The 25,604-nt window shown below is 37.3% G+C and overlaps 1 protein-coding gene across 2 annotated transcripts in view; it reads right to left on the bottom strand.

Moving 5' to 3' along the window:
• Positions 1–25,604, bottom strand: part of LOC136886075 (F-box/LRR-repeat protein 2) — a 45,395-nt gene that overhangs the window by 11,829 nt on the left and 7,962 nt on the right. For both annotated transcript variants that reach the window (XM_068230988.1, XM_067158805.2), the window contains one exon: positions 20,767–20,868. The gene's annotated coding sequence lies outside the window, so the exon portion shown is untranslated. The remainder of the gene's footprint in view (positions 1–20,766; positions 20,869–25,604) is intronic.

Here is a 25,604-nt window from a genome sequence, read left to right as displayed (position 1 = left end):
AATGAAAATTGCAAGAATTCATTTTGAAGTGATCTTTGTATTTAAATTTTATGTAGTTGTATTTTAGTGAATTTTGAAAAAGTTGTGTATCATTTAAATTAATTTCAACAAGCCTCAAGAGAAAAACATTTAAAGACTGAAGATGTATGTGTGTTAGAAAATGTTAATTGGAAGAATATATTGATGTTTCTTTAAATTATGGTTAAGAATATGAACTGATGGACTTCGAAGAAGAAATATTTCTTAATGTAATTGGAAGAGAATTGTAATATTGCTTTGTTGAAGCGCGTGCCGTGCATAGCTTTTGGAACAGTATGTACTGCCACATGGAGGAACCAAATCTACTTGCATCAGCAGTTTAGGAACTGGCCATATTTGGTCATGCATCTGGATTGGTCAGAATAACGACCTTTCCAAATGGCGAAAACGGGAATCTAGAGAATTTCGGTGTCCTATTGGTTACTCGTGATATGACCATTTCAAGTCTTCTGCCCACTTTGCGTGTGATGTGTGTTGTCCGCGTCTTTACCATTCGACTGTCCTCGTGAGCGCTCGCATTAGGGCTTACTCCTCCAGGGGTCCCGAGCCTATCTCGGTAAATGCCATTTCTATGCTTTTTCTAATAAATTTGATTTAATTAAATTCCTTCTAGTTTTTTGGTTTTTTCATTTAATGTAACTTAAAATATTTAAATTCAACATGTCGGAGTTTACTCTAGATTCCCATATTCACCAATTTTGTTTTTCTGAATGACTGTGTTCTTGACAGACAGTCACCTGCATCTTGTTATTGGCAACTTACTGTAATTCTGAAACTAACAATATTAAACCTTGTGCTTTACAAATTTACTTAAATATCTTGAATATGTCTTTGCTTTGGTATATTTGATTTTGTATCTTTTGTTAATTTTAATATATTTGAGCTAAAGGGTGATTATTGTGAACCCTTTCTTCCCCATAACGTCATACCTGCCCGTGGACCTCAATAGGGTTCCCAACACGTTCCACCGTCCTTTGCGTACTTGTCGTTTGTTAGGCCTGTAAGTTACGATTAGCATGTGTACGGTTTGATTTTGCATGTTTGAAGTTAACTATCATATTTCCCAAGCTTAGATGTGAAACCGCAGCTACATTGATATTTTCATATTTCTTTTATTATTTATTATCCTAATTATTATTATTATTATATTTTTTGATGTAGACGTCAACAGGTACTACATTCAGTAAATTCTATATATTAACCCAGCACCTGGCTTTGAACATCTGTCAGTAGTTACTGAATATTCACACAATACTTGGCTTTGTACATATCTCAGTAGTTTCTGAATATTTTTTATTTATTTTTTGCTATTTAGCTTTACGTCGTACTGACATAGATAAGTCTTAGAGCAACAATGAGACAGGAAAGGCCTAGGATTGGAAAGGAAGTGGTCGTGGCCTTCATTAAGGTACAGCCCCAGCATTAGCCTGGTGTGAAAATGGGAAACCACAGAAAACCAGGTTCAGGGCTGCCGATAGTGGGGTTTGAACCTACTAACTCCCGGATGTGAGCTCACAGCTGCGCGCTCCAAACCACAAGGCCAACTAGCCCAGAGGTTTTGAATATTAACCTGATATTTGGCTTTGTACACTTGTCAGGACTTTCTGAATATTAACCTGATACTCGGATTTGAACACTTGTAAGGAGTTTCTGAATATTAGCTTGATACCTGGCTTCGTACATCTCTCAGTAGTTTATGAATATGTGGAGGAGGTAGAACAGCATCTACTTTACACACCTGGGGCTTGTCAGTTTCTCCATACTGTGATTGTGGGGAGGTTCGACAAACAATGAAACATGTAGTGCAGGAATGTCCACTCCGTGCTTTCACTGGCACCATGGAAGACCTTAACTCAGCAACACCCGAAGCAGTGAAGTGGGAGGCAGGTTTGGACATTCACATTTAGTGACATGTACATCACTCGCACTCAGTGTGTAAATATGAACTGTCAGAGTTGATAGGTGGATAGCGATGTAAATATATTGTGTTTTCTTCTTGTACTTTCACACTTTTTAAATTGCTTTCTTTGACTGTATAGATATGATAATTTGTATTTACTTTGTACTCATATTTCACTGGTTGCGTAAATAGTTTATACGTTGTCATTATTCATCATACGCCAAATAAATAACCTGATGCTTGGAATTGTAGATCTCTCAGTACTTTCTGAATATTAACTTGATACTTGGCTTTGTACACTTGTCAGTAATTTCTGAATATTAACCTGATACGTGGCTTTAAACACTTGTCAGTAATTTCTGAACATTAACCTGATATTTGGCTTTGTACACTTGTCAGTAATTTCTGAACATTAACCTGATATGTGGCTTTGTACACTTGTCAGTAATTTCTGAACATTAACCTGCTATGTGGCTTTGTACACTTGTTAGTAATTTCTGAATATTAACCTGATATGTGGCTTTGAACACTTGTCAGTAATTTCTGAACATTAACCTGATATTTGGCTTTGTACACTTGTCAGTAATTTCTGAACATTAACCTGATATGTGGCTTTGTACACTTGTCAGTAATTTCTGAACATTAACCTGTTATGTGGCTTTGTACACTTGTTACTAATTTCTGAATATTAACCTGATATGTGGCTTTGAACACTTGTCAGTAATTTCTGAACATTAACCTGATATGTGGCTTTGTACACTTGTCAGTAATTTCTGAATATTAACCTGATATTTGGCTTTGTACACTTGTCAGTATTTTTCTGAATATTAACCTGATAAGTGGCTTTGTACACTTGTCAGTAATTTCTGAATATTAACCTGATATGTGGCTTTGTACACTTTTCTGTAGTTTCTGAACATTAACCTGCTATTTGGCTTTGTAAATTTGTCAGTAATTTCTGAACATTAACCTGATATGTGGCTTTGTACACTTCATTATTTCTGAATATTAACCTGATATTTGGCTTTGTACACTTGTCAGTAGTTTCTGAATATTAACCTGATATTTGGCTTTGTATACTTTTCTGTAGTTTATGAACATTAACCTGATATTTGGCTTTGTACACTTGTCAGTAATTTCTGAACATTAACCTGATATGTGGCTTTATACACTTGTCAGTAATTTCTGAACATTAACCTCATATGTGGCTTTGTACACTTTTCTGTAGTTTCTGAACATTAACCTGATACGTGGCTTTGTACACTTTTCTGTAGTTTCTGAACATTAACCTGATATTTGGCTTTGTACACTTGTCAGTAATTTCTGAATATTAACCTGATATTTGGCTTTGTGCACTTGTCAGTAATTTCTGAATATTAACCTGATATTTGGCTTTGTACACTTGTCAGTAATTTCTGAAAATTAGCTTGATACTTGGCTTCATACATCTCTCAGTAATTTCTGAACATTAACCTGACATTTGGCTTTGTACACTTGTCAGTAATTTCTGAATATTAACCTGATATGTGGCTTTGTACACTTGTCAGGACTTTCTGAATATTAACCTGATACTCGGAATTGAACACTTGTCAGGAGTTTCTGAATATTAGCTTGATACTTGGCTTCGCACATCTCTCAGTAATTTCTGAACATTAAGCTGATATTTGGCTTTGTACACTTGTCAGTAATTTCTGAATATTAACCTGATATGTGGCTTTGTACACTTGTCAGGACTTTCTGAATATTAACCTGATACTCGGACTTGAACACTTGTCAGGAGTTTCTGAATATTAGCTTGATACTTGGCTTCGCACATCTCTCAGTAATTTCTGAACATTAACCTGATATGTGGCTTTGTACACTTTTCTGTAGTTTCTGAACATTAACCTGATACGTGGCTTTGTACACTTTTCTATAGTTTCTGAACATTAACCTGATATTTGGCTTTGTACACTTGTCAGTAATTTCTGAATATTAACCCCATATTTGGCTTTGTGCACTTGTCAGTAATTTCTGAATATTAACCTGATATTTGGCTTTGTACACTTGTCAGTAATTTCTGAATATTAGCTTGATACTTGGCTTCATACATCTCTCAGTAATTTCTGAACATTAACCTGATATTTGGCTTTGTACACTTGTCAGGACTTTCTGAATATTAACCTGATACTCGGACTTGAACACTTGTCAGGAGTTTCTGAATATTAGCTTGATACTTGGCTTCGCACATCTCTCAGTAATTTCTGAACATTAAGCAGATATTTGGCTTTGTACACTTGTCAGTAACTTCTGAATATTAACCTGATATTTGGCTTTGAACACTTGTCAGTAATTTCTGAACATTAACCCGATATTTGGCTTTGAACACTTGTCAGTAATTTCTGAACATTAACCTGATATGTGGCTTTGTACACTTGTCAGTAATTTCTGAATATTAACCTGATATTTGGCTTTGTACACTTGTCAGTAATTTCTGAATATTAACCTGATATTTGGCTTTGTACACTTGTCAGTATTTCTGAATATTAGCTTGATATTTGGCTTCATACATCTCTCAGTAATTTCTGAACATTAACCTGACATTAAGCTTTGTAAACTTGTCAGGACTTTCTGAATATTAACCTGATACTCGGACTTGAACACTTGTCAGAAGTTTCTGAATATTAGCTTGATACTTGGCTTCGCACATCTCTCAGTAATTTCTGAACATTAAACTGATATTTGGCTTTGTACACTTGTCAGTAATTTCTGAATATTAACCTGATATTTGGCTTTGAACACTTGTCAGTAATTTCAGAACATTAACCTGATATTTGGCTTTGTACACTTGTCAATAATTTCTGAATATTAACCTGATATTTGGCTTTGTACACTTGTCAGTAATTTCTGAACATTAACCTGATATGTGGCTTTGTACACTTGTCAGTAATTTCTGAACATTAACCTGATATTTGGCTTTGTACACTTGTCAGTAATTTCTGAACATTAACCTGATATGTGGCTTTGTACACTTGTCAGTAATTTCTGAACATTAAGCTGATATTTGGCTTTGTACACTTGTCAGTAATTTCTGAATATTAACCTGATATTTGACTTTGAACACTTGTCAGTAATTTCTGAATATTAATCTGATATTTGGCTTTGTACACTTGTCAGTAATTTCTGAATATTAACCTGATATTTGGCTTTATACACTTTCAATAATTTCTGAATATTAACCTGATATGTGGCTTTGTACACTTTTCTGTAGTTTCTGAACATTAACCTCATATGCGGCTTTGTACACTTGTCAGTAATTTCTGAATATTAACCTGATATTTGGCTTTGTACACTTGTCAGTAGTTTCTGAATATTAACCTGATATTTGGCTTTGTACACTTGTCAGTAATTTCTGAATATTAACCTGATATTTGGCTTTGTACACTTGTCAGTAGTTTCTGAACATTAACCTGATACTAGGCTTTGTACACTTTTCTGTAGTTTCTGAATATTAACCCGATACTTGGCTTTGTACACTTATCAATTTGTGAATATTAACCTCATACTGGGCTTTGTACATCTCTCAGTAATTACTGAATATTAATCTGATACTTGGCTTTGTAGATCTCTCAGTAGTTTCTCAATATTAATCTGATACTTGGCTTTGTAGATCTCTCAGTAATTTCTCAATATTAATCTGATACTTGGCTTTGTAGATCTCTCAGTAGTTTTTGAATATTAACCTGATGCTAGGCTTTGTACACTTGTCAGTAATTTCTGAATATTAATCTGATACTTGGCTTTGTAGATCTCAGTAATTTCTGAATATTAATCTGATACTTGGCTTTGTAGACCCCTCAGTAATATCTGAATATAATCTGATACTTGGCTTTGTACATCTCTCAGTAGTTTCTGAATATTATCCTGACACTTTGCTTCATAGATCTTTTAGTAGGTTCTGAGTATTAACCTGATGCTTGGCTTTATAGATCTCTCAGTAATTTCTGAATTAACTTGATACTTAGCTTTGTAGATCTCTCAGTAGTTTCTGAATATTAACCTGATGCTTGACTTTGTACACTTTTCAGTAATTTCTGAATATTAATCTGATACTTGGCTTTGTAGATCTCTCATTAATGTCTCAATATTAACCTGATACTTAGCTTTGTAGATCTTGCAGTAGTTTCCGAATAATAACCTGATGCCTGACTTTGTACACTTGTCAGTAATTTCTGAATATTAATCTGATACTTGGCTTTGTAGATCTCTCAGTAATTTCTGAATATTAACCTGATAATCTGCTTTGTAGATCTCTCAGTAGTTTCTGAATATTAACCTGATGCTTGGCTTTGTACACTTTTCAGTAATTTCTGAATATTAATCTGATACTTGGCTTTGTAGATCCCTCAGTAATTTCTGAATATTAATCTGATACTTGGCTTTGTACATCTCTCAGTAGTTTCTGAATATTAACCTCACACTTTGCTTTGCAGATCTCTCAGTAATTTCTGAATATTAATCTGATAATCTGCTTTGTACATCTCTCAGTAGTTTCTGAATATTATCCTCATACTTTGCTTTGTACATCTCTCAGTAGTTTCTGAATATTAACCTGACACTTTGCTTTGCAAATCTCTCAGTAATTTCTGAATATTAACCTGATACTTGGCTATGTATATCTCCCAGTAGTTTCTGAATATTAACCTGACACTTTGCTTCATAGATCTTTTAGTAGATTCTGAGTATTGACCTGATGCTTGGCTTTATAGATCTCTCAGTAATTTCTGAATATTAACCTGATATTTAGCTTTGTAGATCTCTCAGTAATTTCTGACTATTAACCTGATAATCTGCTTTGTAGATCTCTGAGTAGTTTCTGAATATTAACCTGATGGTTGGCTTTGTACTCTTTTCAGTAATTTCTGAATATTAATCTGATACTTGGCTTTGTAGATCTCTCAGTAATTTCTGAATATTAATCTGATAATCTGCTTTGTAGATCTCTCAGTAGTTTCTAAATATTAACCTCATACTTGGCTTTGTAGATCTTTTAGTAGTTTCTGAATACTGAACCATGCTTGTCGTATGTTCTATTATTTGATATTTCATATGCAAATGGCTTCCTTCAGCTTTGTCTTTCAATGTTTACATGTGTCAGTGTAATGACGTCCAGTAGGGAGCAGCACATGCTATGTTTTTATCTGTGAGGTCGTTCGTTTTGCTAGAGCGATAATTTTTACTCTGTGAAGTTCTTCTTCTGTTCTATGTGTGGCGTGTACTAACAATGGCTGCCGCTATGTTTGGTGTGGCATTTTTATGCTTTAAATATTCATTTAATGTGTTCAAGCCTGGAGCTTTCACGCTAATTGCTATTCGATTTTACCATTGATAATCACAGGTATATGGTAGTTCTGTTTACATTTAAATGTGATCACAAGTCATTCCCCAATGTTACAGCCGATGACATACATCCTTCTGCTCCGTCGTACGATGTGCTTTGAATGAATGTGTTTGTGGTCTTGTAGTGGTAATTGAAAAAAGGGTCTCTGTGGTTATGATTTGGTGCACTGCATGCTTTAATACTGCGTGATCCTCACGATGTGCCCCTCGTCTCGACCACAGGAGGTACAATCCAGGTTGTACGAGGCGCAACATGCCATTGATGTGAATAAAGTAATGTTCAATTCTGACCTTATGTGCGATTGCACGCCGCACGCAAATATCTGAGTACGTGAGACCCGCTGGTAATGACCGTGGAATCATAACTTATGGTTTGTATTTGACTACGAAATCTGAACAGCCGTTCCTGTTTTATTTTCCTGATACCCTCATTGTGTGCATGTGAGTTGGGATGTGTGGGGGAGAAAAGGATGGTATGTCGATCGACCTGTTGCATTTGTCTTTCTAATCCTGTGTCTTGTTTTGTTCTGAGCGCAGATATATATATTGTATTTCTTATCCGTGGCTGATGCTCAGCTTGAGTAGCCGCCATGTTGGTTTCATATTTGCGCATGGGCGTACCTATTGTATTCTTTGGATCTGTCTTGGCTTTGATTGGTCCATGGAGTCTGTGCTCAGTCTCATCTGTCGTTATTCTTATCTGCCCTTTGTTCTTCGGCACAGCTTATTGTTGTGCTGAGGCTTCTCACTGTTAGTTGCCCGTGTAATATGTGGTGCAGTGTCTTGGATATGTGAATCCTGGCAAAACGGGTGGCCTGGTTGAATTGTTAATGATGGAAATGAAGCTGCTGGTAATGTAACTAGTGATGTGTTGAAGGGCAGTGAGCATTTTAAATTACATATCGATACATTTGATGAGAATTAGCCTTGAGCTTACGCCATGTTACAACTATGTGAACATGAATAAGGTATGTCCATGTTTATTACGATTAATTTCCCTGATTGTTTTGTGTGATTTTCCTTCTCATGACTTGAATGTTTTTCTCATATTTATTTAATAAATCCCCTGGTTTAAACCACTTCTTCTTTTATTGCAAATAGATGTAGTCTTGCCCTTGGTACCTAATTACAAGGGGGGTTTTCAGCTCACGGTTATCTATGTGCCTTGACCAGTCGAGACGATCCTACCTCAAATATTGTTCCTCATGAATGTTTCACAATGGTGTTGCTTGGATCACTGATTTATGTAGTGATAGATGGGGTGGGTGTGACTCAATATTAACCTGACGCTTGGCTTTTTAGATCTCTCAGTAATTTCTGAATATTAACCTGATACTCTGCTTTGTAGATCTCTCAGTAGTTTCTGAATATTAACCTCATACTTGGCTTTGTAGATCTCTCAGTAATTTCTGAATATTAACATGATACTTGGCTTCGTAGATCTCTCAGTAGGGTCTGAATATTAACCTCATACTTGGCATCATAGATCTTTTAGTAGTTTCTGAATATTAACCTCATACTTGGCTTTGTAGATCTTTTAGTAGTTTCTGAATATTAACCTCATACTTGGCTTTGTAGATCTCTCAGTAATTTCTGAATATTAACCTGAACTTGGCTTTGTAGATCTCTCAGTAGTTTCTGAATATTAACCTCATACTTGGCTTTGTAGATCTTTTAGTAGTTTCTGAATATTATCCTCATATTTGGCTTTGTACATCTCTCAGTCATTTCTTAATATTACCTGATGCTTGGCTTCTTACACTTGTACTTAGTTTCTGAATATTAAGCTGATACTAGGCTTCGTACACTTTTCTGTAGTTTCTGAATATTAACCTGATGATTGGCTTCATACACCTCTCAGTAGTTTCTGAATATTAACCTGATGGTTCTCTTTGTACATCTCTCTGCAGTTTCTGAACATCAACCTGATGCATGGCTTTGTACAAATGTCAGTAGTTTTTTAAAATTAACCTGATGCTTGGCTTTGTACAACTCTCAGTAGTTTTTTAATATTAATCTGATGCTTGGCTTTGTACAATTGTCAGTAGTTTCTGAATATTTACCTGATGCTTGGCTTTGTACAATTGTCAGTATTTTCTGAATATTAACCTGATACTTGGCTTTGTAGGTCTCTCAGTAGTTTCTGAATATTAACCTGATGCTTGGCTTTGTACAATTGTCAGTAGTTCCTGAATATTAACCCGATGCTTGGCTTTGTACATCTATCAGTAATTTCTGAATATTAACCTGATGCTTGGCTTTGTACATCTCTCAGTAGTTTCTGAATATTAACCTGATGCCTGGCTTTGTAGATCTCTCAGTAGTTTCTGAATATTAACCTGATGCTTGGCTTTGTAAATCTCTCAGTAGTTTCTGAATATTAACCTGATGCTTGGCTTTGTACATCTCTCAGTAGTTTCTGAATATTAAACTGAAGGTTGGCTTTGTACATCTCTCAGTAGTTTCTGAATATTAACCTGAACCTTGGCTTTGTACATCTCTCAGCAGTTTCAGAATATTAACCTGATACTTGGCTTTGTACATCTCTCAGTAGTTTCTGAATATTAACCTGATGCCTGGCTTTGTAGATCTCTCAGCAGTTTCTGAATATTAACCTGATGCCTAGCTTTGTAGATCTCTCAGTAGTTTCTGAATAATAACCTGATACTCAGCTTTGTTGATCTCTCAGTAGTTTCTGAATATTAAACTCATACTTGGCTTTGTAGATCCCTCAGTAATTTCTGAATATTAATCTGACACTTGCCTTTGTAGATCTCTCAGTAGTTTCTGAATATTAACCTGATGCCTAGCTTTGTAGATCTCTCAGTAGTTTCTGAATATTAAGCTGATGCTTGGCTTTGTAAATCTCTCAGTAGTTTCTGAATATTAACCTGATACTCAGCTTTGTTGATCTCTCAGTACTTTCTGAATATTAACCTCATACTTGGCTTTGTAGATCACTCAGTAATTTCTCAATATTAATCTGATACTTGGCTTTGTAGATCTCTCAGTAATTTCTGAATATTAATCTGATACTTGACTTTGTACATCTCTCAGCAGTTTCTGAATATTAACCTGATACTTGGCTTTGTACATCTCTCAGTAGTTTCTGAATATTAACCTGATGCCTGGCTTTGTAGATCTCTCAGCAGTTTCTGAATATTAACCTGATGCCTAGCTTTGTAGATCTCTCAGTAGATTCTGAATATTAACCTGATGCTTGGCTTTGTAAATCTCTCAGTAGTTTCTGAATATTAACCTGATACTCAGCTTTGTTGATCTCTCAGTAGTTTCTGAATATTAACCTCATACTTGGCTTTGTAGATCTCTCAGTAATTTCTCAATATTAATTTGATACTTATCTTTGTAGATCTCTCAGTAATTTCTGAATATTAATCTGATACTTGACTTTGTACATCTCTCAGCAGTTTCAGAATATTAACCTGATACTTGGCTTTGTACATCTCTCCGTAGTTTCTGAATATTAACCTGATGCCTGGCTTTGTAGATCTCTCAGCAGTTTCTGAATATTAACCTGATGCCTAGCTTTGTAGATCTCTCAGTAGTTTCTGAATATTAACCTGATGCTTGGCTTTGTAAATCTCTCAGTAGTTTCTGAATATTAACCTGATACTCAGCTTTGTTGATCTCTCAGTAGTTTCTGAATATTAATCTGACACTTGCCTTTGTAGATCTCTCAGTAGTTTCTGAATATTAACCTGATGCTTGGCTTCGTAAATCTCTCAGTAGCTTCTGAATATTAACCTGACACTCTGCTTTGTTGATCTCTCAGTAGTTTCTGAATATTAACCTCATACTTGGCTTTGTAGATCCCTCAGTAATTTCTGAGTATTAATCTGACACTTGGCTTTGTAGATCTCTCAGTAGTTTCTGAATATTAACCTGATCCTTGGCTTTGTACAATTATCAGTAGTTTCTGAATATTAACCCAATGCTTGGCTTCGTACATATCTCAGCAATTTCTGAATATTAACCTGATGCTTGGCTTCATACATCTCTCAGTAGTTTCTGAATATTAACATGATCCTTGGTTTTGTACATCTCTCAGCAGTTTCTGAATATTAACTTGATACTTGGCTTTGTACATCGCTCAGTAGTTTCTGAATATTAACCTGATGCCTGGCTTTGTAGATCTCTCAGAAGTTTCTGAATATTAACCCGATACTTGGCTTCGTACATATCTCAGCAATTTCTGAATATTAACCTGATACTTGGCTTCATACATCTCTCAGTAGTTTCTGAATATTAACATGATCCTTGGCTTTGTACATCGCTCAGTAGTTTCTGAATATTAACCTGATGCCTGGCTTTGTAGATCTCTTAGAAGTTTCTGAATATTAACCCGATACTTGGCTTTGTAGATCTCTCAGTAGTTTCTAAATATTAACCCGATGCTTGGCTTTGTAGATCTCTCAGTCATTTCTGAATATTCACCTGATGCTTGGCTTTGTACATCGCTCAGTAATTTCTGAGTATTAATCTGACACTTGGCTTTGTAGATCTCTCAGTAGTTTCTGAATATTAACCTGATGCTTGGCTTTGTACATCGCTCAGTAGTTTCTGAATATTAACCTGATGCTTGGCTTTGTAGATCTCTCAGTAGTTTCTCAATATTAACCCGATACTTGGCTTTGTAGATCTCTCAGTAGTTTCTGAATATTAACCCGATGCTTGGCTTTGTAGATCTCTCAGTATTTTCTGAATATTAACCTGATACTTGGCTTTGTAGATCTCTCAGTAATTTCTGAATATTAATCTGATACTTGGCTTTGTACATCTCTCAGCAGTTTCAGAATTTTAACCTGATACTTGGCTTTGTACATCTCTCAGCAGTTTCAGAATATTAACCTGATACTTGGCTTTGTACATCTCTCAGTAGTATCTGAATATTAACCTGATGCCTGGCTTTGTAGATCTCTCAGTAGTTTCTGAATATGAACCTGATGCTAGGCTTTGTACACTTGTCAGTAATTTCTGAATATTAATCTGATACTTGGCTTTGTAGATCTCAGTAATTTCTGAATATTAATCTGATACTTGGCTTTGTAGATCCCTCAGTAATATCTGAATATAATCTGATACTTGGCTTTGTACATCTCTCAGTAGTTTCTGAATATTATCCTGACACATTGCTTCATAGATCTTTTAGTACGTTCTGAGTATTAACCTGATGCTTGGCTTTATAGATCTCTCAGCAATTTCTGAATATTAACCTAATACTTATCTTTGTAGATCTCTCAGTAGTTTCCGAATAATAACCTGATGCTTGACTTTGTACACTTGTCAGTAATGTCTGAATATTAACCTGATACTTGGCTTTGTAGATCTCTCAGTAGTTTATGAATATTAACCTGATGCTTGGCTTTGTACACTTTTCAGTAATTTCTGAATATTAATCTGATACTTGGCTTTGTAGATCCCTCAGTAATTTCTGAATATAATTCTGATACTTGGTTTTGTACATCTATCAGTAGTTTCTGAATATTAACCTGACACTTTGCTTTGTAGATCTGTCAGTAATTTCTGAATATTAATCTGATTTGTACATCTCTCAGTAGTTTCTGAATATTATCCTCATACTTTGCTTTCTACATCTCTCAGCAGTTTCTGAATATTAACCTGACACTTTGCTTTGTAGATCTCTCAGTAATTTCTGAATATTAACCTGATACTTGGCTTTGTACATCTCTCAGTAGTTTCTGAATATTAACCTGACACTTTGCTTTGTAGATCTCTCAGTAATTTCTGAATATTAACCTTATACTTGGCTTTGTATATCTCTCAGTAGTTTCTGAATATTAACCTGACACTTTGCTTCATAGATCTTTTAGTAGATTCTGAGTATTAACCTGATGCTTGGCTTTGTAAACTTTTCAGTAATTTCTGAATATTAATCTGATACTTGGCTTTGTAGATCTCTCAGTAATTTCTGAATATTAACCTGATAATCTGCTTTGTAGATCACTCAGTAGTTTCTGAATATTAACCTCATACTTGGCTTTGTAGATCTTTTAGTAGTTTCTGAATACTGAACCATGCTTGTTGCATGTTCCATTATTTGATATTTCATATGCAAATGGCTTCCTTCAGCTTTGTCTTTCAATGTTTACATGTGTCAGTGTAATGACGTCCAGTAGGGAGCAGCACACGCTATGTTTTTATTTGTGAGGTCGTTCGTTTTGCTAGAGCGATAATTTTTACTCTGTGAAGTTCTTCTTCTGTTCTATGTGTGGCGTGTACTAACAATGGCTGCCGCTATGTTTGGTGTTGCATTTTTATGCTTTAAATATTCATTTAATGTGTTCAAGCCTGGAGCTTTCACGCTAATTGCTATTCAATTTTACCATTGATAATCACAGGTATGTGGTAGTTCTGTTTATATTTAAATGTGATTACGAGTCATTCCCCAATGTTACAGCCGATGACATACATCTTTCTGATCCGTCGTACGATGTGCTTTGAATGAATGTGTTTGTGGTCTTGTAGTGGTAATTGAAAAAAGGGTCTCTGTGGTTATGATTTGGTGCACTGCATGCTTTAATACTGCGTGATCCTCACGACGTGCCCCTCGTCTCGACCACAGGAGGTAAAATCCAGGTTGTACGAGGTGCAACCTGCCATTGATGTGAATAAAGTAATGTTCAATTCTGACCTTATGTGTGATTGCACGCGGCACGCAAATATCTGAGTACGTGAGACCCACTGGTAGTGACCATGGAATCATAACTTATGGTTTGTATTTGACTACGAAATCTGAACAGCCGTTCATCTTTTATTTTCCTGATACCCTCATTGTGTGCATGTGAGTTGGGATGTGTGGGGGAGAAAAGGATGGTATGTCGATCGACCTGTTGCATTTGTCTTTCTAACTCTGTGTCTTGTTTTGTTCTCAGCGCAGATATATATTTTGTATTTCTTATCCGTGTCTGATGCTCAGCTTGAGTAGCCGCCATGTTGGTTTCATATTTGCGCATGGGCGTACCTATTGTATTCTTTGGATCTGTCTTGGCTTTGATTGGTCCATGGAGTCTGTGCTCAGTCTCATCTGTCGTTATTCTTATCTGCCCTTTGTTCTTCGGCACAGCTTATTGTTGTGCTGAGGCTTCTCACTGTTAGTTGCCCGTGTAATATGTGGTGCAGTGTCTTGGATATGTGAATCCTGGCAAAACGGGTGGCCAGGTTGAATTGTTAATGATGGAAATGAAGCTGCTGGTAATGTAATAGTGATGTGTTGAGGGGCAGTGAGCATTTTAAATTACGTATCGATACATTTGATGAGAATTAGCCTGGAGCTCACGCCATGTTACAACTATGTGAACATGAATAAGGTATGTCCATGTTTATTACGATTAATTTCCCTGATTGTTTTGTGTAATTTTCCTTCTCTTGATTTGAATGTTTTTCTCATATTTATTTAATAAATCCCCTGGTTTAAACCACTTCTTCTTTTATTGCTAATAGATGTAGTCTTGCCCTTGTTACCTAATTACAAGGGGGGTTTTCAGCTCAGGGTTATGTATGTGCCTTGGCCAGTCGACACGATCCGGGCCTCAAATATTGTTCGTCATGAATGTTTCACAATGGTGTTGCTTGGATCACTGATTTATGTAGTGATAGATGGGGTGGGTGTGACTCAATATTAATCTGATGCTTGGCTTTTTAGATCTCTCAGTAATATCTGAATATTAACCTGATACTTTGCTTTGTAGATCTCTCAGTAGTTTCTGAATATTAATCTGACACTTGCCTTTGTAGATCTCTCAGTAGTTTCTCAATATTAACCTGATGCCTAGCTTTGTAGATCTCTCAGTAGTTTCCGAATATTAACCTGATGCTTGGCTTTGTAAATCTCTCAGTAGTTTCTGAATATTAACCTCATACTTGGCTTTGTAGATCTTTTAGTAGTTTCTGAATATTAACCTCATACTTGGCTTTGTAGATCTCTCAGTAATTTCTGAATATTAACCTGATACTTGGCTTTGTAGATCTCTCAGTAGTTTCTGAATATTAACCTCATACTTGGCTTTGTAGATCTTTTAGTAGTTTCTGAATATTAACCTCATATTTGGCTTTGTAGATCTCTCAGTAATTTCCAAATATTAACCTGATACTTGGCTTTGTAGATCTCTCAGTAATTTCTGAATATTAACCTCATACTTGGTTTTGGAAGGTAGAGATCAAATTGAAATCAGCAATAATAAATACAGTACAAGATTGGAACGGGCCAGAGGGAGCAATGTCGTAAGAAGCCACTGACAGGGATTTATGGTGCGGATTTTAATTATCACCACGGACTCTGGAAGTACTACAAAAATGATGATAATGGTACAATGCTCGTGAGATGGGAAAAGGATAATTATTTCCATTAATTTTTTATGCCAAAGATGAGGGCAAATTTAAATTGGCTGCATGGAACAAAGATACAAAATCAGACCTTTGTTTTGTAAACTGTAATGAAAGCGGTTTTCCTGAAAACATCACGAGAAAAGTGATTGGTGAATTTCCACATAGCCAACATAAGCCCACCCTAATTGAAATTGGTATCACAATACGTGTAATTATTTCAATGCCACATCTCATTGAAACTTTCGTAAAGCTGACTGAACCAATTTCACAGCAGAACTTGATAAGTGTATCCAATGGCCTCCTAAACTAACAACTATTTGTGTTTTGCTGGTGGAGTTATAGGAACACCTAAGAAGTTTATTCCAAGAGGTTACTGCAAAAAAATATCCATGGATGGAATGAAGAAAGTGAAGCACTATATCAAGACTTTCAACAATGTGGAGATACTAACTCAGCATCCGAACTTCTGTCCAGTCTGGACTCATCTCGAAGGCATAAGTGGATAGAAACAGTTGAGAGGATAGATCTTACTCACTCTAGCACAGAAGCTTGGAGCCTTCCCAGAAAATTAGGAGGAAGCCCACCAGTATGTAGAGAACAAGCTGAAGTTACATCAGGTCAAACTGTCTCTCACATCACTGCAACGTCACGAGTTCCAGGTGATGAGAAACACACCAAATTTATGAGACGATAACTTCAAACCATGAGGACATCATCATCTCAGTCTTCAGAATATGCAAATCCCTTCACAGTATCCAATTTGATATAGAACTGAAAGAGCTAAAACCATTTAAAGCTCCTGGCTTTGATGGAATTCATCCCAATCAATCTGATCAATCTGGGACAAAATGCAAAGAAATGGCTGGCAGAATTTTTCACAGATATCTTACTAACTGAACACATGCCATTGGAGCTCAGAAAGGCTAAGATAATTGCAATTTTAAAACCTGTCAAACCCAGAAAATTATTGTCGCATATCTCTCCTTAGCTGTTGCTACAAACTTTTCGAAAGACTCATATTTAACTGATTAAGCAGTGCCATTTTACAGCACATTCGCATGGATCAGGCAGGCTTCAGACCAGGTCGCAACTGTTGTGATCAAGTTTTGGCACTTACAACGTTCATAGAAATGGGGTTCGAAAGAAAACTGAAAACAACTGTTGCTTTTGTTGATCTCACTGCTGCATTTGATACCGTGTGGAGGAAGTGATGGTCTATAAACTTCTCCGGGTTATACCATGCAGAAAGATAGCAAGAATTATTAAGAATATGCTGAGTGATAGGAGGCTTCAGGTTATGCTTCGGAACAATGTGAGCAAGGAGAGAAATCTTAAAATTGGTTTGCCTCAAGGTCTAGTCCTATCACCACTACTGTTCAGCTTTGATCTTCGTGAAGTTACATCACGGAAATTCTTCTACACTGATGAAGTGCAGAAAACTGAAGGGATGTTAACAAACGAATTGTCCATTTTGGAAACTAACTTCAGGAACTGGAAAATTAAGCCCAGCATCAATGAAATGGAGGTGTCTTGTTTCCATTTAAACAATCACTTAGCAAATAATAAAATGAACATGAGCTTCTGTGGCAGGATACTTCACCATAACTGGAATCCAAAATATCCTGGAATAACCTTGGATCAAACACCATCCGACAAGCAACATCTGCTGAAATCTGCAGAGAAACTGAAAAGATGTAACAACATCATTCATAAGCTTTGGCAAACATTTCACGCTCTTCAGCTTTAGGCTTGGTGTATTCAAGTGCTAAGTACTGTACTCCAGTATGGATGAACAGTCATCACACAAGACTTACTGATCATCATCATCATCATCATTAGTGGTCTGCCTATTGGCTGGTCTTCGCATGAACTCTCTACGCTGTTCTGTCTTCCAGTAGCTTCTATTTACCTTTACACTATCTAATAATTGATACCTCTTCCTTCCTCTCTTCAGTTTCCCTTGTATCTTCCCTTCCAATGCTTCGGTTATTAAACAATTTCATTGTAAACAGTGGCCTAACCAATTTTTCTTCTATCTTTGAATGCATTCCAAGACTTATTGACACTGAATTGAATTCCACTATGCGCATAATAACTGGCACAATTCGATCTACGCCAACTTATTGGCTCGCACTTTTATCTGGAATAATGCCATCTGATTTATGCAGATCCACCGCTATCATCAAGGAATGCAAAAAAATCTTACGGAACTCCTATCTACCTGTACATACAGATCTACGACTATCAACCAAAACAGACTACGTTCATGCCATTCAACATTATGTAACGCCTTAGACGTGGTTGCTAGTGGCTCCGACCCAACTACAGAGTGGAAAAGATGGTGGGAAGCAGCAACGGAGAAGCACCAGCACAGTATGTTCTCGAATGCCAAACTTCCAAGTGGATTCCAGCTACCTTGTAAAACATGGACTGCTCTGAACAGAATAAGAACAGGCCATGGCAGATGCCGAGACATGGTGTTTAAATGGAACAAGTTGCACACACCCGCGTGACTGCAGGGCTGCATGACAAACCTTACACCATACTTTTAAGGACACTTTCTCTGAAAGCATTGATACTTTGTCAATATATGAATTTTTCATCTAAACAGTATTATGTGACTGAAGATGTTAATAATAAACGAAACACGTACCACTTTTAACCAAGAAGTTGCCATAAGCAACAAATGTATCGACAAGGTAAAAAATACATAGTTGTGAATCTGTTCAAGTGTGATACAGACCATGAAATTGATTTTATGTAACACAGATGTAATGTTGAAGAGTATTCCTTCTTCCAATTCAGACTTAAGACATGATGGTAAACACCAACGGACATCAGAATACTCTACGAGGGAAACATTCTTCCATTACAAGAAACCGTGATCCAATTGGACCTGCGTAGTCTGGAGGGTCCAAATCATCACACAGGGAAGAGTTAGGGATTCCCAGAATTTCACACATACGATCTAAGCAAAATCACCTGCTAGGCATACTGAATATCAATACTAATGTTACTGTCTTTACGTCCCACTAACTACTTTTGTGGGTTTTCTGAGGAATAATAATTCTCTCATAAAACCTCGTAAAATGAAACAGCTGACAGATGTGCTGAACAGACATAATATCCTCATCCTTGCTCTACAAGAAAATAGATACATCGATGAGAATGTGTTCGATTCTGAGGATTACAGTATTTTTGAAGAAAAACCTGGCATCAAAAGGAAACAAAACGGTACAATACTTTGAAGATCATTTATGATTAAACAAAATCTAACAGAATCAATAAGACATTTTCTGTGACCATTAGAACTAACTTGAATTTAGAACAAGAACCAAAGTTCAATGCACACCCACCATGAAAAATCCAGAAAAGTTTGAAGAGTTCTGGAAAATGCTAGAATATGAATAATCCAAGATACCTGATCATGTTAAATTACTAGTATGCACTAATGCACAAATTCGAAGAAAACAGAAAGAGACGTGGGCGACTTCCCAGCTCACAACTGTACAAATAAAGACAGAGAGATCCATAGGTTTTTGCATATTTGTCGTAAGTAAATGTCAACCTTATTTAAAAAATTACCAAGAAGAAGGAAAACTTGGTTGTCTCCAAATACACATTTAGTTTTGTATGAATTAGATCATGTGGCAATTATGAAACACAGCTTTAGAGAAATCATGAATGTCAGGGTAAGAAGAGGGATGAACATTGACTCTGACCATTTTTTAACAGAGATCAAAATAAAATTAGAAATAAATCTAAACGAAAACTTTCATATATCATTTAAATAGATACAAAAGTTTTATCAGACAATAAGACTGAATTCACCAATAATAATAATAATTTCGTGTGACTATTTCTAGCCGAGTGCAGCCCTTGTAAGGCAGACCCTCCGGTGAGGGTGGGCGGCATCTGCCATGTGTAGCTAACTGCGTGTTATTGTGGTGGAGGATAAATGTCGTGTGGTGTGCGAGTTGCAGGGATGTTGGGGACAGTACAAACACCCAGCCCCCGGGCCATTGGAATTAACCAATTAAGGTTAAAATCCCCGACCCGGCCAGGAATCGAACCCGGGACCCTCTGAACCGAAAGCCAATACGCTGACCATACAGCCAACGAGTCGGACAATTCACCAATAAACTCCATATGAAAAGTATGAGCAAATGAGAAGACATCACTGATGCAATGACTGAATCAGCAAAAGAATTGGGACAGCCATCAAGAAAAAAGGAAACACCAGTGTTTGAGTACAACATGTGATGCAGTAAATTTAACGCTCTCCAGTTTTACAAAATATCCACAAATAAACTTCAAAGCATACCCCAAGAGCATTTTAAATTTGACAATAAAGAATCCACCTCAGGCAAAAAGATTGTAACAAGTCAACCAGGTTTTTTCAAACATGCTTCGAGCAGAAGCATGAAAAAGACTTATCTTTTTAACTGGAAGTTCAACATATGATTTAATAGTATTTTGGTTATTGACAAGTTCTTAATTACACATTCGCTTCCTCTCCACCACCATCGTCCTATCTGCATTAGACAAGGTAACAAGTTTCTCATGAGAACAAGGCTATAATGAGAATAATACATTTTTGTACCTAAGTATAAGTGAATGTAGCTTTGCAGACTGAACATCTACTACGAATGATTTTATAAAATTGCCAAAGACAAATAAAGGTATCAATTACATAGGGTTAAAAAAATTATTTGGTTCTTAGATCTTCAGTGTGTCAAATGCTAGAGAGCACCATAACATACGCATAAAAAAACACCATTAAACAAAGAAAGACCTATTTAATTCTTGAAGGAACATCATCAGATTCTATCAAATCATACTATTTTATTATCAATTAATGAAAATTATTTAGAAATGTATAAACATAAGGATAGACAGTTTTATGGTTGTATTTTCTTCAACATGTTTCTTTCATTTATATAAATATCAATGATTCCATAATTGGTGTTCCAACAATACTCATCACCACACCAATCCAGGCATCCCACAAGATGGAATTCTGTCAGAAATATATTTCTTGCATGAGTCTGCTCAGGAAGCTGCCCCATTTTAACACTCACCTTAATGATCTCTGCTCGTATCTGCTATCTCGCTAGTCAGAACCAAAATGTAGTTTTCACAGACATTTGGAAGGGGTTCCTCAGATCGTATTCTGGTTATACCTGCGAAACATCAAGAAAGAAAATTAGCATGGTTTCTCCTGGGTTACAGAGTTGTGCTCTGTTAAGATGCATTCACATTCTATCACAATTAAAACCTCCCCATTCTCTACAGTGTGGTGAACTCATCCCTTCCCACTTGGTGCAAGTGTAATGGTCTAGTATAACTAGGAAACAATTGTCTAACCCGTGGGTAAATAATGGAAATATCATTATTATGATTATTATGACTTGTGAGGTGTAGCTATGATGTCGTTTACATTTATTAGTATTATTGTTATTTACATAGTTATGTCCAGACTTTATTTGGTATAATCATGATCGTATTATTTGTGAGGTTATGTCATGACACATCTGCTGTATATATATTAATGAGTTTATTTAATGTAAGAACAAGTAGTTATTAGTACATAATTTATTATCACCTGTATAAATGATCCAATGTTGTGCAACACAAGTCCAGAACAATGCAATTGTGTAGAAAACTCCTTACATTGTAAGTAGGCTACTGGAGACTCAAAATTACGAGAAAACATGTTGTGTCATATTCTTCTAGAAGCCTGGCCAGGCAATGTATATAAAGAGGCAGTCTTGATGGTTGAGTTGAGTTGTTTTAATGAGACTTGTGTGAAAGTTGTGAACTCGTCTTGTGATTCTCGTGACGTGCTGTTGTAGCAGTTTGTCAAGATGGCGGTTCATTAGTGCGTGTGTAGAATATGTATATATCATTTGTAAATAAAATAGTGTACACAACTGACAAAATTTCATGTGTGCGTCTTTGTGGCTACATCACTGGCGACCATGACAGGATTGAAACATAATTTTCAAGTGAAAATGAGTGTAAGGGGGAATCAGAACAAAATGCAAGTGATACTGGAAGATATGTCTGTACAAGAACTTAAAGACAAACTCACAAAGAGAAATCTTCCAAGGAACAGCAAGAAGAAATTACTGAAGACGTGGTTACCAGAAGATCTCGTCAAAAAAGGTGAAGCTCCCGAAAAGCTTTTTATCGAGGTAGACAACCATATGGATTTTTCATTGGAGGAAGAGGGAAATATAAACAAAATATGTTCCAACTTAATGAGCATGATGCAGGCACTCAATGACAAAATCTCAGACATTGTTTCACGAGTTAATTCCACCTTAACGAAAGAGAATGACAAACTTTCAGACAAAATTTCAGACGTCAATTCCGCCTTAACAGAAAATATTTCACAACAAATTTCGAAAGTGAATGACAAAATTTCAGAAGTTAATTCAGCCCTAACAGAATAGACTTCACAACAAATTTCGAAGGTAGATGACAAGATGTCTGAAGCTAATACAGTTTTAACTAGACAAATATCACAAGTGTATACACAGGTTTAGAAAGTGCCTAGAATCAAAAATTTCAACCGTACATAATAAAATTTTGTCCCGAATCAGCGATGCCACCAACCAATTAACACAGCAGATATCGGATATCAGGTCAAACTGGGACAGGTTGAGCAGATCGATAGTAGGGTAAGCCAGCTGGAAGGGAGGAGGTGGAAATCCAGGTTTCTGGCATAAAACAACAGATTGAGGGGAGAATTTCTACCGTCCAGGGAAATTTTGAAAGCCGTATCTCTGCCGTTGAGGGAAATTTTGGGAGCAGTATTTCTGCTGTTGAAGGAAGATTAGAAAACTGGATTTCGATCATCAAGGAAGATGTGCAGAATATAAGAGAAAGCATCCTTCACGTAATAGAAGATAGATTAACTCGAACAGGACCTATTGCCATGCCTCCAACCCCCTCACATCTAATTGGCAATACAGGATACCTAGATCCGAAGGTGCAGAGATTCAGCTGCCAAAACACCTTAACAATCTCCAAAGAGTCTGTCAATTTCCTTATCTTGGTTCAATAATCGAGGATAAAAGTAGCTGTGAAAAAGAAATCAAACGTCGCATCATTCTAGGATGTACAGCTATGGCAAAATTAATTCTTTTTTTGCTAATTGCTTTACGTCGCACCGACACAGATAGGTCTTATGGCGACGATGGGACAGGGAAGGCCAAGGAATGGGAAGGAAGCGGCCATGGCCTTAATTAAGGTACATTTGCCTGGTGTAAAAATGGGAAACCACGGAAAACCATCTTCTGGGCTGCCGACAGTGGGGTTCGAACAAACTATCTCCTGGATGCGAACTCACAGCTGCGTGCTCCTAACCGCACGGCCAACTCGCCCGGTAGGCAAAATTAAAGATGATCTGGCAAGATAGAGCAATATCTATGAATACGAAGAAAAGATTAGTCCATTCGCTTGTGTTCTCGATCTTCCTGTATGAATGCGAAACTTGGACCATAAAAGGTAAAGACAGGAACCGAATCAACGTCTTTGAAATGTGGTTTGGAGAAGGATGTTGCGAATACCGTGGACAGCCAGGTGAACAAATGATTCTGTCATCCGGGGAATTGGAATACAAGAAAGTTTATGCCAAGTTGTGTACCAGAGAATCCTGCAATTCTTTGGTCACATTATGAGAAGAGAGGATGACAACCTGGAAAAATTAATTGTCCAAGGAAAAGTTTCTGGCACAAGGACGGGTCGCAAAAAGATGGGTTGATCAAGTAAGAGAGATCATGGACTTACCATGGAGAGTTACTGTCCGGAAAACGCAAGAACGTACAGAATGGTATCAGCTTATAAAAGAAACAACAAAGTCCTTGGGTCACAATACTCAGTCATGAGTGGAATGACTGGAGAGAGAGACCCAAAGGTGATTATACAGAGCCTTCCGGAATTTCACAGGCGACTGGAAGAAAACCCGACTAGCTTCATTGAGGGATCGGTCAATCTAGTAGGAAGGACTCATCTACTGGAGGACATCTTTGTTCAACTCATCACACCGCGGTTAAAGGGGCAAGCCGCTACTTGGTGGAATAACTTGAAGGGCTTAAATTTAAACTGGACGGACTTCAAGAGGGAATTACTTGCTAGGATTAATTCTCAAGGGGTGAAGAGCTCTATGAAAAGGAAGCTACTGACTGAGGCACAAGTCTCCGGCACGAGAGCTAGCACGTTCGTACTCCAGAAGTACCCGCTTTTCAAGCAGCTGCACTCAGAAGGAAGTGAGAACAAAATCTCACCAGACATCATAGAACTACTCCATGATAAGATTCGACCCCTAGTGAAAGTATCACAACCGAGATCCTTTGATGATCTACATAGAATCATCGCCCAGTTGGAAGAAGAACACAAGAGCAAAGCAACAGAAAAGACCAGCTTGGTTAGGAAATGCTACCAGTGTGGAAGAACGGGACAGCTGAAGAACAAACGCCCAACCTTGGCGTCGGAAAACTAGGTCCGGTCCATTCTGGATTGAGTGGGGGGATGTGGGACTGGGAATAGAAATGTGCCTCAAGACCTGACAGACAAGCAACCCTGGTCAAGTAGGAGAATGATTAGTCAGGTTGTAAGCAGAACTGGTCAGCCTCACCTAGCTATCAACTTGAGGAGAGGCAATGAAAATTTTTCAGCCATACTTGACAGCCAAGCAAGCCATTCATTTGTAAATGAGACTGTTGCCAGATTACTACCGCCTATGAAATCTCAACATCTCGGAAGGGTAATGGGAGCAGCGGACAGGATAACCTATGCCATCCAAGGACAGACTAACTGCTAAATGCATGGACCTGCCTATTTAATCAACGTTGCAGTGATTCAGAACCTAAGACCCGACATTATATTAGGTCATGACTTTCTGGTAGAATACAAGGTGATCCTAGACTATGCAACTCATGAAGTCTTTTTGGGAAAAGATAGACGTCTGAGGGTCACCTGGCACGATGGAAATCTCCAGACTTGCAAGGATGCAGAAGTCAATGTAGATCTGGGAGATATCCAGTTAACGCAACTTCAAAGAAGTAGAGAAGAGGAGCTGAGACGCGCCTTAAGACTTTCCAGAATTCAACACCTATAAAATAGGACGGACTACCACTGTAACCCACACCACTGAATGTAGCACTTCCTCACCCATCAAGCAACATCCATGTCTAATCAACCCAGATAAGCGCAACTTCGTCATTTAGAAGATTCAAGAGATGGAAGGGCAAGGTCTCATCGAACCCTCTACATCCTGTTGGACTTCACCAATCGCCCAACCAAAAAAGAAGAATGGGGAATATCGACTGTGTGTGGACTTCCGCAAGTTCAATGAGAAGACCATTAGTGGCACCTACCCCATGCCTGACCTGAAAGACTCACTGAAACAAGTAAGTGGGTCTAGGATTTTCAGCATGCTGGATCTCAACTCCGGATACTGGCAAGTGGAGGTAAAGGAAAGCTCTAGACCACTGACCGCCTTCATGACACCGAGAGGATTGTACCAGCTTACAGTAATACCTTTTGGACTGAAGAATGCTCCTGTAACTTCATGCGACTGATGGATATGGCATTGTCAGGATATGTTGCAAATTTCTTCCAAGTGTACCTCAACGACATTTTAATCCACAGCAGTAATTTTCAGGAACACCTTGTACACCTGAAGAAAGTGCTGGAACATTCGAAAATTCATGGACTGACCTGCCAACTGAAGAAGTGCCACTCTACTCAGTCCCGCAAAGAATATCTTGGCCACATCCTAACATCTGAAGGCTTAGAAAGGCAACCGGAGAAGAATAGAGCTACCGAGAAAGCTGAACGCCTGGGGAACAAGCGACAAGTATGTCAGTTCCTTGGCCTGTGAGGCAGGTATAGCAGCTTTGTGCCACAC

Source organism: Anabrus simplex, chromosome X (genome assembly GCF_040414725.1).
Source record: "Anabrus simplex isolate iqAnaSimp1 chromosome X, ASM4041472v1, whole genome shotgun sequence".
NCBI lineage: Eukaryota > Metazoa > Arthropoda > Insecta > Orthoptera > Tettigoniidae > Anabrus > Anabrus simplex.
This window is presented reverse-complemented; position numbering and strand designations above follow the sequence as displayed.